This window comes from Canis aureus, chromosome 18 (assembly GCF_053574225.1).
Source record: "Canis aureus isolate CA01 chromosome 18, VMU_Caureus_v.1.0, whole genome shotgun sequence".
Classification (NCBI taxonomy): Eukaryota; Metazoa; Chordata; class Mammalia; order Carnivora; family Canidae; genus Canis; species Canis aureus.
The window spans coordinates 12915290-12932522 of record NC_135628.1 but is presented as its reverse complement, the minus strand read 5'-3'; positions in this window follow the sequence as shown (position 1 = coordinate 12932522).

The following is a 17233-nucleotide window of genomic DNA, read 5'->3' as shown; positions in this document are numbered from 1 at the left end:
AGAAATAAAAGTAGCAAATTAAATCACTAGAGGAGAAAAAGGAACACAAAGGCTAGTACAGTTATTATGATCAATCATCTCACGTAAACCGGAGAGTCCGGGGGTGCCTGAGTGGCTCAATCGGTTAAGCTTGGGATTCATGACTTTGGCTCGGGTCATGATCTCAGGGTCCCGTGTCAGGCTCCCAGCTCAGTGTGGAGTCTGCTTAAGAGATTCTCTCTCCCTCTGCCTTCCTCCTCCCACATGCATTGTCTCTTCCTCTCAGATAAATAAATATATCTTAAAAAAAAAAAGCCAAACAGAAAAAAATCTGAGGGTCCTGGCAGCTTAATGAGAAAGGAGAAACATCATGCATTACATGGCTTACAGCTGTGGGATAAGAGAGCCCTAGCAGCTCTTCAGAGGAGACAGTACCTTGCACTGGGCCTGCATTTTTTTCCCCTATTGTCCTTTGGGGTTAGAGTATGGCCTGTAAAATGGGACTTCCTCTAGACAGAGTTGCCTCACACCTGAGGTATGGGGATATTTGGGAGGTCACTGAAAAAGATTATGTGTGTGTGTTTTGTACACGTACATGTATATATGTAAGTATGTACGTGTATTTGTTAGGAGCTGCAGAATGACTCTTTGACACATCATGACTCCATCCAAACCTCTTCCTTCACTAACTGATGATCAAACTCTGGCAGGGCTTCTAGGAATATAAGGCTATGTCCCTAGGATGACCCCAGTTCTCCCTTAAATGCTTTTTTGGGAAAGTTCAATGCTGCCAATGCAGCCAAGCCCTGGAAGAACAATGCTTTACTCACCTAGAAAGAGGAGAGACAGAGCTACATCAGCTCCAGTAGTGTGTGTTGGACCCCATGGCTAGCGGAGGTCCCTGGCAGTCCCCACAGGGAATTGGCCTGTGCTCACCCCTCTGGTGCTGCAGCAGAAGGACCTCCACTCTCTCCCCTGGAGTTGGAAATACTGAAAGCTGAAGGGGTGCCTGGGGATGGCTGACGCCATGCTTACAGAACAAAGGAGCACATGAGGCCTGGAACAGGGAGAGAGAGTCCCACACCAGGCGATAAGCCCGGTGCAGGCTGTATGGGCTCCTTATCTCCTGGTAAGGAATGTTCCAGGCCCAGAACCCTTTCTTATGTGGCTGAGAAGACCTACGCTTGAGATGCTGTTACAGGAGAGCTAAGTTCTTGTCTCATGGAGTCGAAGAATGAATCTTGTGGACAATGGAGATGTTGAGTAAAGGGTTAGAAGCTTATTAAGCACAGATACAGAGAAAGCTCTCAGGAGTGAGAGGGGTCCCGACAGCGTTGCCACTGAGGGCTTTTAGTGACAGCCATGGAGAACTGACTGGGAAGCTTGTGGCCTTGAGATTCTTGTGCTGTGTTGGTTTGAGTAAGGACTATTGATAACACCTTCATGACTTTTTTCTTTGTGGTCTGATTTCTATGATTACTTAGTAACCATTAAAGGAAGATAATCCCTAACATCTTAGAGCTAGGGAGCCATATTTATTTTTACTTATTTTTATTTTTTCTGTTTTTGCTGCCCTATCTCTGTTTCCTTGGGATGGGTAGGAGCCTGACTCTGGGGCCTTGGTGTCCTTGGGATTTATGGGAGTCTACAGATTTATGGGAGCCTAACTCGGGGCCTTTCCCTTATCTTTCCCTGCCTAACCTCATCTACCCCTAACCTGTTCCTACATCATTGCTTTTTTTCAATAATTTACTGCGAAGGGTTTACAATTGAAAATATGCATCTCCTACAACTCAGAGGCATTTTTCTCAAGGACCTAAAAGTCATTCCTTTGAAATGTAATCATCAGGAGGATAGGACCTCTGTCCCTCAATTTCTTTCTTTCTTTTTTTTTTTTTACTTTTTAAAAAAAGATTTTGTTTATTTATTCATGAGAGACACGCACAGAGGCAGAGACATAGGCAGAGGGAGAAGCAGGCTCCTTGCAAGGGGCCCAATGTGGGACTCGATCCCGGATCCCAGGATCATGCCCTGAGCCGGAGGCAGATGCTCAACCGCTGAGCCATTCAGGCATCCCTGTCCCTCAGTTTCGATGAGAGGATAGACTCCTGATTTGGGTAATTACCAGCTAGCAGTCACAGCTGACCTGATCTCATTGAACTGACCAACCCTTTGTTATTTTTCACCTCCCTGACTACTGAGTCCCTGCTCACCCCTCTCTATACCCCTTCCTTCTCCTTTTAAATGTCTAGTCACTTGTGCATAAATTGGAAAGGAGCTCAGCTGTTTTCCAGCTATCAATAGTTACTGAATAAAATCTGTTTTAGCATTTCAATGTCTGGATTTGTTGATTTTTGACTCCATGCTACATGTAATATAAATGTCTATGTGAATGTATATGTGTAGGTATATGTGAAACATGCACAGATTTTACAGGAGACCAAAGGAAGAGCCTCTGCACCCACCTAGGGAGGCAGGGAGGGATTTATGAGGATTTTAAAACCATGTCAAGAAGGTCTGTTACTAGAGTATCTGGGAGAAAAATAATTATGTAAATATTGGCAGCCAAATTCTTTTTTTTTTAAACATTTTTTAAAAATTTTTATTTATTTATGATAGTCACACAGAGAGAGAGAGAGGCAGAGACACAGGCAGAGGGAGAAGCAGGCTCCATGCACCAGGAGCCCGACGTGGGATTCGATCCCGGGTCTCCAGGATTGCGCCCTGGGCCAAAGGCAGGTGCCAAACCGCTGTGCCACCCATTGATCCCCTGGCAGCCAAATTCTTAAAGGAAATAAGCCATGTTTTTGCTGGTCATTTTGTTTTTTTTTCTTAAGCAATTAACTTGTTAGAATAATTTGGCCTATCAGGTCAGGATCCATCAGAAGTGGAAATAGTTGCTCTGCAAGTAAAGTAGAAAATTTTTGCATTTCCAAAGGCAATGCAAGGGGGTGGGGTGGGGAAAGAGTGAGGATCCGGAGGGTCCAGGAGGTGGGTCTTGGGAGAATCCATGCCAGAGGAAAGTGCCCAGTGGCAGGTCAGGCAAAGGCTATAAAAGACCAGAGATCAATTATTTAATTGAAGTTGTTTATTGTGTGCTCATCCCCAGCCCCAAATCTGCAGATGTAGCCTGGGTACCACTGCCCCATCTTTTGGCTATAATTTTGTTCCACAAGAGGTCTGAAGCGTGATGCAGCACTTAGTTATATTCCCCAAAGGAAAATCCACTTCACAAACATTATCACCAATGATTTCAGTATGTGCTCGCTTCGGCAGCACATATACTAAAATTGGAACCAATGATTTCAGTAGAAGAGTCGGAAGAGGGTCTTACGTTATGCTGTTTCATCAAGTCCACTCTGTATCTGTCCCTTCTTCCCTAGACCTCACTCGCCTGCTCTGCCAGCCCCTGAGAGAAATGGCACAAGAGGTTCCCTTCTCCAGGGCTAGATTCAGAGGCCTGTGACCTGTGCTATCACCTAAGAGCCCAAAAGCAAAGAGGCCCTTATGCGATTTAATGCTCTGCTTTCGTCCTCTTAAAATAGATAATATTTTATCCATGAACTCTGTTTTGAGAGTAGCCTGATAAGACAACAGAGCCTGTGCCCACGTGCAGGAGGTAGGTGTCATGGATACATCCACAACCCCCTACCTCCCCAAATCAATATTTGTAATACCCCATCAGTACAGAATTTCAGTGGACCCTGGTTCATGGGACTTTAGCAGGACTCAAAGAGAGAACAAACCAACAATTCCCACACCTTCCACTCAAATCAGAACACCCTTTGACCACAAAAGGAAGACAATGGTGCTCTAAGACACATGAAAGACCAAAGAACCTCATCATATCTGTTCTCACTTGTGTGATATCAGAGCAAGATGTGATCAGGAGAAAAGTAAGCCTTTCGGGAAACCCAGGAGATTTTGGTATAGATGGAGGTGGAAGGAAGAGAGCCATGATTTCCCCCCAAATTGAAGGAATTTCAGCCTTTAAAATTAAATATCAAAGACCAGGGAGTCTCCAGCCAGCTGGAGGACATCTGAGCAGTTAATATCTGAGCTACAACTGTGTCTCAATCCCCAGGAGGAGAGAGACTATTATTGGAAGTCAGTTGTAATTGGTTATGGTAACCCAGCTGCCAAAACACCCCCTAAATATAATAAAAGTTCATTTCTCCTTTTCCAAAATAGGTATTCCCGATGACTAGCAGGTCTGATCCTCTACAGACTGTCCTCCAGTGGAGATTAAAGGACCAGATCCTTTCTTTCCTGTGGCCCCACCACCTTTATCTCCCAGCTCTCCTGGGGCTGTGGTCCTCTGCAGTAGTCTGTATGGGGGAAAGAAGTCCTTTGGGTCAGGCCTGAAAGTGCCCAGATGATTTCTGCTCTCGTTCTATCAGCTAGAACCCAGTCATATGGCTACAACTAACAGCAAAAGGGGCTGGGAAATGTAATCTTATCTGCGTAGCCAGGAAGAAGAGGAAATGAGCTAGTGAGTGAAGAAGTAGGGAAGGCATTCTGGCAAATAAAGACGTGGAAGGCAAAATGCCATGGTGCAGCAGGGCACTCTGAGCCACCGTGGTTGTCAGAACACCTGCAGTGTAGCACTCAGCTCTTCCCCACCCTACCCCTACTTGCGGAGGGCTAGAGACGGTTGGGGCATTTAGTGTGAAGAATATGAGTATTTGTAGAAGATGGGTGGGAAGCTCTGTCTTCTCTGCCTTCAAAGCAGTAAAATCAGAAACAACAGAGCCTCCTAAGATACCAAGGTCATGTGCTTCTTGACAGCCTACCACACCAGTCCATCAGACAGAGACTGGAAGTCAACGCTCCAGATATAAAGAACCCATATTTGGTTGGTGTGTTCTTTGTCTTCTCTCCCCAATGAGCTTCAGATGTACTGGTGGATGACTGGACACAGGAACCCAAAGAATCAGATTTTTACCGAATTACTGGCTGGTGCATCACTCACCTACCTGTTCTCCCAGGAGACATCTACCTTCTGCTAATGGCTTTCTCAGGATTGTGCTGAGCTGTGCCATCTCCTCTTTCAAATGCCAGGAGGAAGAGCCTAGAGCCTTCCAGGGAGACTGTGACATCCTCCCTGGAACATTCTCCAAGGCCAGGGTGAGGTGTATGAAAAGGTGAAGGAGGCGGCCATCTGCATTAGCTAAGTCTAGCCAAGGAAATTGTTTCTGTCTGCTGGGGCTTGACAAATCAATTGATCTATCACGCTGTTCGCTGGGTTTCTTGAGAGCAAGGGCTCAGCTTTGCTGCACAAATACTTCCCAGTATTGAGCTCAAGTAATAGACAGAAGGTTATCAGCGATCATATGAGAAAAGAGCCTTTCTCTAACATCACTTTTCAGCACTAAATTGCAGAGAAATCCATGCAGTTTAAAGGGATGAACTTGCCTCTTTTCACTAAGCACCTCTCTTTAGTGATGTTGTCCCTGTCATTCCTGGAAGGCTGTACAGGGGGGCACTGCTAAAGGACACTAGTTCATGCCACCCCTCCCGCAGGCCCCTTTCTCCTTGCACCCGTTAGGTGATGTTGGTGCAGCTTCTCAGCCTCCACCCTTGCCTCTGTCAAGTTAAGACCAAAACACCCAAAGCCACTTGTTCTGACAGTCCATGCAGTCACAGGCATGGCTCACTATGTAATTTGCAGGGCCCAGCACAACATGGAAATGTGGGAGAGCCCTTGTTCAAAAAGCAGGGAAAACATACCATTAAAGGTCCTACAGCACAGATCTTGTTCTCTCTTCCACATTTTCTCTCTTACCTTGTCATGGTGTTTTTAAGTTTTTTGTGTAGTGTAAGTGAAAAATTAAAATTTTACATTATTAGTTTGAATTTTCCATTTGTATTCATATTGTGCAATACCAAAGTTAGATGCAAATGTAAACTTCTCATGTGAGATCACCAAAATCACACAATTTTGGTTTCATATCTCATACATGTATGTATGTTTCATTTTAACAAAACACTGGAAATGCACAGAAAAAAATCACTCTTTTATTTTACATTTCATATGTGCATTTCTACTAATACTCTCTACCTTTGGCTTTGTGGTTTGTGAGAAAGGAGTGAAAAGAAAAGGACAGGAACTATGGGGTGCCATATCTTTTCCTTTTCTTCTACGTGATCATTTTCAGTACGTGGTTGGCTCTTGCAGGGAAGTAGGAAGAGGAAGAGAGAATATGACAGGATTCTTTGGTCGTTCATGTTTTTTTAGAATGCTATTGCCTTCTTTTTCTGTTCAAAGCAACTTCTGGTTTGAACAGAAACCATGGGCTCTTAGAGCTGTCAGCACCTCCACTCACTCATTGGAGACACAACAGGTTTCCTTGTATTCACTTTGAGTCTTGCTGAGCTCCATGCATTGTGGATCTTCTGGGATTCTCTGCTCATATGCATCTCAAAGGCTAAATGCAAATAGACAGAAGCCAGAAGACCTGCATACACCACAAGTCACCTCTGCTCATTCCCTTGCCCCACTGGATTTCACTTACAAAACACAAGCCAAAGATAAATTATTAAGAATTTCAGGATGGGGGCATCTGGGTGGTTCAGTTAGTCAAGCATCTGACTCTTGATTTCGGCTCAGGTCATGCTCTCAGGGTTGTGAGATCCAGCTCATATAGAGCTCTATGCTCAGCACTGAGTGTGCTTGAGATTCCCTCTCTATCCTTCTGCCCCTCCCCCTGCTCTCTAAATAAATAAATTAATTAATTAATTAATAAAATCTTTTTTAAAAAAGGAATTTCAGAATGATTACAGCAGAACATTATTTTTTGTTAAATTAATTTACTTTTTTTTTTTTAAAGCTTTTATTTCTTCATGAGAGACACAAAGAGAGGCAGAGACATAGGCAGAGGGAGAAGCAGGCTTCTCGCAGGGAGCCCAGTGCGGGACTCAATCCCAGGACCCTGGGATCAGGCCCTGAGCCAAAGGCAGATACTCAACCTCTGACGCAGGCGGTCCCTACAGCAGAACATTAAACTAGGCTCAGGGTTCTTCTGAACTTGACCCTGTGTAAACCAGCTCTCCTGGTGAAGCACATCCAGACAGAGTCAAACTGTATTCTTTTTTAATTTTTTTAATTTTATTTATTTATTTATTTGTAATTGACGGAGAGAGAGGGGAGCAGGCTCCATGCAGGGAGCCCGATGCAGGACTCGATCCCGGGTCTCCAGGATCACGCCCTGGGTTGAAGACAATGCTAAGCTGCTGAGCCACCCAGGCTGCCCTCAAGCTGTATTCTAATGCCCAGTCCTGCTTAATTTCTCCACCAGAATATTGACAATAGTAGTCAAGGGAGGTGTGGATATTTACATCTTACTTTACCCAAGAATTTAAAGAATTCTTGGATCTTGCAGAGACAATAAAACATAAGGACTAAAAATCCTACATATTTATGATAGTGTTAACCTAAATGTCTTTACAATCAACACTTCTTAAAAGACCTTCCATGGGATTCTCATATTAATTTCACCAAAAGACTGGTAAAAAGCCTTAGTCTGGTATCACCAAGAGAATAGTCTGGTCTGTCCCAGACTGTAGTTTGGTGTCTAAAGGCCAATTCCATTCTTGTTCCACAGCAATCCTTACTGTAATATCCACAGAGGGCTTTATTCTCAGCTTCTGTCTCTAAACATGTGCAATGTCCTTATTTAAGTGGTCTTGTTATCCCAGAATGAACATATTTTTTCTGCTTTTTTCAGTATAAAAATAAAACATATTTGTGGTTAAAAATGAAAATGATACAGAAGGTATGGAGAAAGAGTTAGAAGTTTCCCGTCTAGTAATCTGCAAACATAGCCACCATTAACATTTTTGTGAATATCTTTCCTGACTTTTTCTATTCACATACACATGCACTCCTATAATTCTGGGAACACACACACACACACACACACACACACACACTTTTGTTTGTGTTGTTTTTCAAAAATAGTGGCATTCTGTATAGAACATCAGCAGCTTCTGCTTTTCATTTTGATATTGTGTTCATTTTCCCATAGATCTACAGATCTCTCTTTTAATGCATAATTATAATGCTGTTTCTTTAAAATTATACTGATAGATATTTACGTTGTGTTAGGTTTTTCATTGCCATTGTTTTGTTTTTATGTCTACAAAGTGAAATAAGCACATTTCAGGGGTATAAAAAGAAGGGCTGAACTATCTTCTTGCTTGTCTCAGTGTAGATGGAGACCATGATATCTGAATTATCCTTCCAGTCACCACATGACCTGATGGCTAACACTCTGGTCACCCACCCAGTACATACCTGGAGCTCCTCCCTGGCCTTGGCCTACGTAGGTGCCTTCTCCTGCATGGACCTTGTAGCAAACTCCAGTCTGGTCCTTCCTCCAGTCTATTTCTCATTCATCCTGCAACCAGAGTGACCCTTCTAAAAATAGCTCTGCTTGTCTCACCTCTACTTAAAAATCTTTGCATAAGCAGAAGCTGAAGGGGCCTTGCTCAGAAGCTTCTGGTGTCTTTCATCAGTCTAGTCTAACCTCTTTCTGCTTACTCTATTGTTGATGTGAGCAGACTTGACTTGTAACCTTCATGTCCTATTTTATAAATCATTGGAAGGTGAAGTTCAGATCATTTTGTTTCTCTTGTCTTTTCTTTTGGCATATTGGCTCATCTTCCAGGATCCATCACTTGAAACATACTCTATCTATGGAAATTGACTTTGAATGGGAACATTAAGTGAAATTAATTCTTGGCCAGAAGGTAGGTTTGGGGAGAAACATTTTCCATTTTTTGGCCACTTGAGAACCACATATAAATTTTTGTTGGCATTAGGAATGGCTCCAGTTAATTTAAGCTAAAGAAAAGGAAAGGATCACAGGAGGAGGCAGGTAGCTCAATTAATTGAAGAAAAGGCTGACCACCCTGAGTTTGGAAAGTGGGAGAACTCAAGCATGGTCTGTTTTGGACAGTGCCATTGCAGTGTCTGCTATACAATCTGTCCCTCTAGAATTAGGACTTTCTGAAGAGAGAGAGAATTGGTCCACCTGGGATAGGAAGCCTGTTGGGTTGGGGGATCTTGGCTTGGGAGTGACATATGTTGATATTATCATGCCGTGAATAAAGGAGGAAGTGTAGCCCCATATTTAGTCTGCTAGGGTGTCTGTAACAGGATACCAGATACTCGGTGGCTTAAATAAAGGAAATTTATCTTTTCACAGTTCTAGAGGCTGCAAGTCCAACATCAAGGTACTGGTAAGTTTGGTTATTCCTAAGTGATCTCTCTGTGACTTGTAGAGAGACACCTTCTCCACATGGCCTTTTCTCTGCATGTGTGCCTCTCTGGTGTCTCTTCCTCTTCTTTTAAGGATATTAGTCCTATAGGATTGGGGTCCTACCCTTATGACCATAGTTAATCTTAATCTGCTCTTTAAAGGCCATTATCTCCAAATATAGTCACATTGTAAGGCACTGGGCAATACGGATTTACCATATGAATTCTCGGAGGACAGAGTTTAGTCTATAACACTGCTCAAAATAATAAGTGACACTATCACCAAAGAAAAAGGAAAGTGCTGCTGGGCAGGCAAGAACAGTGGATGGCCTAACCTTATTTCTCTGGACCCTCATCATACACATAAACATATTTGTCTGACCCATATTTTTTTTTAACTGGTGCAATTTTGTTTTTTAATGATATAAATATATTGGAATTCAGGGAAGGAAATTTAGAAACTTAGAGGAGTGAAGGTTCTCAGTTAATCCCAGTTCCATTCATCCCCTCCATTGCTATATTACTGAGAGAAGGAAGGAGGGATGTTGAGTAAGGTGGGGAACACGGGGAGTCTTGGAGGAGACTCAGGATAATTAACTGGACAAGGTGGGCCCATTTCAAACATTGGTCACTTTTTCTTAATAATCCTCAAGTTAAATAATATATTGATACTTCTATGAGATGAACTAGAAATAACAACAAAACACATTCCTCATTGGATTTCTCTCCTTTTATGACATAAATTAAATCTCTTTTGCTATTTGTCTCTTTCTTTCTTCTTTCTATACCTTAGTTTGTTTGTTTGTTTGTTTGTTTGTTTTTCCCATCTCCTCTCTTTAAGACATCTGGAAGATTAGAGGTTCATCACTGATTTCTCAGCTCTTAGGTTTGCCTTGTCCTCTGTCTAGCTGTTTCTTGTTATCCACAATTCATTGGGTTTTTTTTTTTTCATCAACATATATATTTCAAACACCTACTATATACCACAAATTGTTCTGGATAATTTGGAAGCTTCAGGGAACAAAACAGGTGAAGACGCCTGGGCTAGGAGGGTTTACTTTCTACTAGAGAGATAAAGAACATGCCATAAATATACTAAATAGGTAAATTACATATGGTTGATGATAATGGTGCCATGGAAAAAGAAAAAGTAGGGTAATGTAAGGAGGATGGAGAATACCAGGACCTGAGGACATACTGATACATTAGAGGGTTCAGAGTGGGTTTCTTGGTGAAGATGATATACTGATAGTCTGTTGATCCCTGTAGGTCTGTTCTTTACCCTTCATCCTGCTCTCTGCTGTGCTAGATGACTTATATGGGCTGCACCAACAGGCTCTCTTGCTCTTTGGCTTTACATTGGGTTAGGCCTATCAATGACACTGACGGGACATTGAGGGAAGTAGCACATTGAGGTCAGGATATTAATTCCTGTGAGTCCCTCCTTGCTAGGCCATTGTTTTGCAGTGGCTATAATCCTTACTGGAAGTTACATATATTTCTGGGTCCCCATAACTATTCTCTCTTCTTGAGTTCCAGTGGTTGCTCCTTGATGTTGCTAACCCCGTGGTGCTTCTCTATCCCTTATTGGTTTCTATTAAATCCACCCACACCTTTGTAAAATGTCCCTTTATTACACTCTCAAAATACCCTAATTTGGATGGCTACTTGTTTCCTGCCAGAATCTTGACTTACGTAGTAATTAGTACTGGGAGAAGTGGTCCTAAGATACAGCCTCTTAAAAAAAAAAAAAAAAAAAACAACACTGAACATGTTTCTATGATTGGATAGTTCAAATTTGAGGAGTGCATAGATAACTTTCTTGATGGGAGGAGAAGGAAAAGGATAAGATGCTAGTAATCCTTGGCAAGCAGATGTGTCTTCTCTTATCCAGTTCTCATCTGGTTATTTCTCCACTTCCAAAAAGTATAGTTAGAACTGATACACTCAATTGGCAGAATGTTCACATTAGTTCTCTCCTGTGCGGGATGAAGATTATATTGATAGGAAGATCCAAGTGGAATCTCCAAAATAATAAACTCAAAGTAATGTGGCATTCCCTGGAGGAACTGCAAAGATTAATGGCACCATCAGAGACTTGGGAGATGAAGGAGTGATTATTCCCACTTAACTAGTCTTGTTTGGCAGGTGCAAAAGCCAGATGGATCTTAGAGAATAATGGCAGATTGTTCCAGACTTAATAAGGTGGTTATGGTAATCATAGCTGAGATTTTGGATATGCTATCTTTATTAGAAAAAATAAAAAACTGCTCCTGGCACCTGGCTTTCAGCTATTGGCAAGCAAATGCTCTTAAGAAACACGTGGGAAAGGTAGCTGTCAGTCACTCTCCTTCCTTGACCATGTTGGTGCTTATTCAATGAGCCCATGTAGAAAGTGGCTATAGAGACAAAGATGGAGGCTTATCATTTCTCATCCTCAAGGCTTATTTGGCTGGAGCCACTGCTGATTGTCAAACTTTTCAGCAGGCAAGGTCAACTCCTGAGTCCCTGATAAAGCACAGAGTGAGCAGTGATTTGTCCTTATAGGAATAGATGTATATCTCAGATATACATCGACCATGTTTTATCAGAATTCTTCTGCTGGAATTCCCATTTGTGGACATACGAATGCCTTATCCATTGACATGGTATTTCACAAAATGTCACAGCTATCTAAGGCATTTATTTGATGGCAAAGAAGTATGACAATGGGCTCTTTGATATTTACTACTCTCCTGTCACTTAGAAGCAGATGGTTTGATATATTATTGGAATGACCTGATGAAGAAAATCCTTTACAAGCAGGTGCCTTAAACCAGTGGCCAATAGCTGGTGCCATCTTCTCTGTAGCCAGAATGCATGGGCCTAGGAACCAAGAGAAACAAGAGTGGCCAGAGTAATGTTTGCTGTTATCCCCAGAATCTTCAGATCTCTAATCTAAGGAGGAATGTTCTAGCAGAAAACAGTGTCATCGTTCAACTAAAGTGGGAGGTGAGCCTATTTCAAGGCCATTTTTGAGCTCTTCATGCTGTTGAACTAAAAAGAAGGTAAGGAGCGGCCACTGCACTGACTAAGGTAGTTGGTACCGTGAATTTGTCAAACCTACTTCTGAAAATACTGGAACAAATTCACAACTGACTGAAATAAATGTTTAAACAAACTGTACCACCATAAGAAGTGGATTAATGTAAAATATTCATCAAGGACTTCCTCTGAGAAGCAAAAAGTAAAGTCCCAAGAGTCGGTAGTAATTACCCTATTCCCTCTCTTCCAAGGGAACTATCTGCCAAGATGCTCTGTCATCCTGGCACATACACCTTTGGATTCTGCAAGGCTTCCATGACCATCTTTGTAATTTGTTTTTCATATTCTACATAATCTTTATTCATAGCCACATCAGGACTTGAAGATTGGCCCATAAAGTAAACACTGAGCCAAAAATGTACAAGCTTTAGCCAAGACTAAGATAATTGCCAAAAATTCTTGTCTGGGAAGAAGGTAATTCTTTTCGTATTGGCATCCATGTTCTACCTCTCTCTACTGCAAGATGCCTTAAGTGCCATGATTCTGCAAAAATACTGCACTGACTTGACATCAGAGGGAATGATCATTAAATCCCTTTGCCTGTTGGGGGTTGGTTTGCCAGATATAGTGCAACTGAGATTCGGTGGTGTCAAGGTCATGGATCAGGACCGGTAAAGCAGTATCAGTGAGACTATAGTATGGTCTGACAACTGGGTTGTTGTCCATCATCGGAGACAGACAACTTGGCGAAGGAAACATCTGGCTGTCCTTGGTCGGAGGGTATACAGTGGCACTCAGGGAATCTGCAAAGCTGCGTTAGGAACCATGGGCAAAGAACACTTGTAATTACACCAGCTAGATGAGACTTATGGCTATAATGCTTTCAACAGTCGCCTGAGGGCTACCACCAAATTTTAAGCTGAAACTACCAGCTCAGCTCTGCCATGCTTGGCCAGATCCTACAAATCTAAGTGGCCTTTGATGATTATGCCCTCCTTGTCCATATCTTCTGACGAAGGCAATGTTGCCAGTTGTTTGGAACTTGGGTTAAGGGTATAAATCCTGACTGTGACATCTACTGGCTGTGGGTCCCAAAACCAGTTACATAACATTTCCCAAATTTTCAGGTTTCTCATAAGAAAAATGGGAATCATATTTCACAGAACTAGAAGAAGTAATACTAAAATGTATAAGAAAAAAAGGGAATCAATATTGACTCCATGAGGATGTCGTAAGGATTAGATGAGATCATGTTTGTAAAGCACCTTCAAGATTGTCTAGTGCACATCAAGGCTCAATAAATGGCAAAGGTGTTTATCAGCATCATTATCACCATGAAGGCAGCTTCTTCAGAGTCCAGAGGGCAAGAAGATTTAAACAGTCTTGGAACTGGTCTCTTTTTTGATGCATCTTTCATGCACTGCGCTGGGCAAGAGTTACACTATTAAGACTCTGAGATGGTGAAAATGAAAGGGATATATTTGAGTCATCTGTATTAGTCAAGACCGTGAGGATTGAAAGCCACCTGTATAAGAGAAGGAAGAGATATAATACATGACAAGAATACTCCTAGGAAAATGACCAAAGTTAGAGGAACAAGAAGAACCACAGTAGGGGATAGACACTGGCAAGACAGCCTCAATGGTATTTCTAAAACCAAAGGAGACACTGTCTAAAGATGTATTACTGAAGGCATCATGCAAAATGAGGACTAAGAATGCCATTGAATTTGGTAGGAAAGAGGTCTCAGTCTCATCAAATAAGCAGTTTCCATGAAGTGGCATATGTATCAGTCAAGGTTTCAATTAGGCAAAAGCAGTAGGATACATATGCTGAATATAAATATTGTGAATTAAAATAATATTTATTATCAATTATATACATTATAAATATTAATACAGATGTATTGATTAATAATAGATATTAATGATAAGTATAATATGTTCATTCTTATTAATATATTATGGTATTTGTCACAAGAAGTTGCGTTACACAACTGTGGGGACTTGCAGGCTAGAACCCCATGAGCCCAAGCTGAACCTTACTGTCCACAGGCAGGCAAGCAAGCAGGATGATCCGATGTGAAAAGAGAACCGCTGTAAAGCTAACTGTAGTCTCTACCTCAGGAAAGGTCTAAGGTCTCTTTTAAAAGGTTTCTAATTAAGTAAGGCCTGCCCATGATAATCTCCTTTTTGATGAACTTAAAGTCAACTGACTTGGCAGTTTACAGTCTACATTTGTAAAACCCCTTCATAGTAGGATCTAGAATGGTATTTGTTTAACTAGGAGAACATGAGAAAACAGCCACCTTTGCCCTCTGTCCTTCAACTCACCCAAGGGAATATCACTTGTAGCGTGCCCTAACTAGAAATACTAGAAAGATAATTCTCTGGCTACTCAGCCTAGCCAAGTTGACACAACACAAAGGCATCACAGAGGAGCTAAACAGTGGAGGCACAAAGGCTAAGAATTTTGGGAATAAAGTGGGAGACATCTGCAACAAGAAAGAGAAAGAGCTAGAAGAAATATGTGCAAGGGAATGATTCAAATGGAAAACAAAAGAATGAAATCTAGTTGGAGAGGGTAAGTAGGAACAAGCCCCATTGCTGTCTAGAGAAGGACTCAGTACTGAGAGGGGCCATTCCTCATGAGCCCTTAGTTTCCCTAAGTATTCTTGCTGAGGATGCCCAAAATGCAAGGGCCAGTCCACTCTTTACTTATACCATTTCTCAGAGTTGTGTTTGTAGTAAGCAATCTTCAGGGATGAGGTAATATCTTTCCCAGACAAATAACAGGCTTGCCTTCACTTGCTAACGAAGCAATAAATCCCCAAATTTAGTGTTCCTCTCTTGTAATGCAACCCGTAGCATATGTGTTGCATTACACCATGGGCTCTTTCTGTCGCCCTCATGGGCTTTGGTGGTAGGAGATGGGGATTGGGAACCAACCAACATAAACCAACATAAAGCTCTGGCTACTACTTTTGCTGGGGATAATCAAGTCTTTTGTCTCTGACCAAGAGTCTTATGTCTTCTACCAGCATCCACAAAGTAATAGCAGGTTAGTTCATTCATGTCCAAGCAGGGTAAAATCCCAGACCCTTTAAAATCCTTGACACACAGATGAGAAGACACAAATTTCTAGTAACTACGGAAAGCGCTAGACCTTAAATCTAGCAGAAATCCATTCACAATCAAATTTTTAAAATTTAAATAAATTCTAGACTTCTTTAAAATATTGGTTTATTGGTCCTTGTAATCTGGAAAGCAAACTAAGCTTATTCTCGTCTAAGCCCCAAAGTCTAGCTTTAAATGTATTATCTGGAGAGTGGAATAGTCTAGTGATTCAGTTGTAGAATCTTAAGGCCTGGGCTTTGAACCTTATTTTCCTCACATATAAACTGGGGACCCTAAGACCTGACACTTGCAGTATTGCTTTCATGGGTCATGTGAGAGCCTGTATGGTATATAGGCTAGATACTATGGACACCTCCCAAATGTTGGTTCTCTTTTGTTTTCTTTCTTCCAACTCCTATGCCACACACAGCCATAGAGTTGTTTTCTAGTTTTTGCATAGATTTTGCATGTTTTTACTCAAACCAATGGCATTCAGTATTGTGTGTCCTTTAGATGCCTTATAGAAGATCCAACCATTAACTGGCTTTTATATTCCTCTCTCAAGAGTTCAGCTACTTACAGCTTAACTTTTACTTTTCTGTCTCTGTTTCAGTCCATAGTCTTTTTTTTTTTACTGTGCCACTTTCTATGGAATAAGTGCCATTTGCAAGCAGTTAACATTTACAAAGAGTGCTCGCATTTATCATCTCAGGTGAGCCTCCTCCAGTGCATCGCGTTGTATATGGCAGCAGTATGATTGTCATCCACTCTGCAGATCATTAAGTGGATATGTTACGCTGTCACCCAGGGTTGTACCTTACCAAGGTCATTGGCAAATGGCAGAGCAGGAATATAAACCCTAGTTCAGGCTCTCAGTCTCATGCTCTTCCCTGTCTTATTGCCTGCTCTATCCTCTCTTTTTTCTTCCTGTCCTAGTTATGCTCACCTCTGGGTTGGTTTTTCTGAAGTCTCTTTTTGACCATGTTTTTCAGTGACCCTGTGTATTAGCCAGGGCTCTTTCAATTTCGAATCACAGAAATCCCACTTAAAAAAGATTGATTGGCTCATGTACAGAGAAGGATGGGGAGTAAGTGGTGTCAGGCACTGTTGGGTCTGCGGGCTCAGAGATGTCATTAGGGTTTTTTTCTCCTCTCCATTTCTCAGGCCTGTCTCTTTCTGGGTTTTAGCCTCATTCACTTCCTGCAGATGGGTTTCCTTTTTGTGGTAGCAAGTATGGCAGGCAATAGCTCCTACATACATCTCCACTGCTTGTTATTCTACAGGAAAGAAAGTCACATTATCTATCTGTATGAAATTGGCTCCATTTGGATCAAATGCCTATTCATAGGACCGATCATGGCCAGGTGAAGGGGTATTATGATTGGCTGGGCCAGTGTTATGTGTCTAATCTGGTCACCCAGAAGTTGGGGTTCTGGGTCTGGCAGTTCACTAGCGTGCCCTGATTAGAAAGGAGGCAGCATGACTTGGAGGGAAAGCGTAGGGGGAGGGGTCATCTGAAAGCAAAGGAAAACAAGACAGAACAGAAGCAAAACCCCCCAGATGGCTACCAAATTTTACATTCTAGATTGTCATGGATAATTCAAATTTCAAATATTGTAAAAACTGATAGAGATTTTTACTTGAGATTTTATTCTTTGCAGTAAAGATTATCCACGAAATTTCATGTGATTTAATTTAATACCTGTGAAAACCTTTTCATAACACTAAATTAAAACTCAGGAGCAAACGTGCTTGTCAGACCACACATCCTGATTTGGAGCTCCTAAAACGTGGCTCTGCTAAGTAAGGACAGCAGAGTTTATGGGCGGTGGGGGGGGGGGGTGCGGTGGTG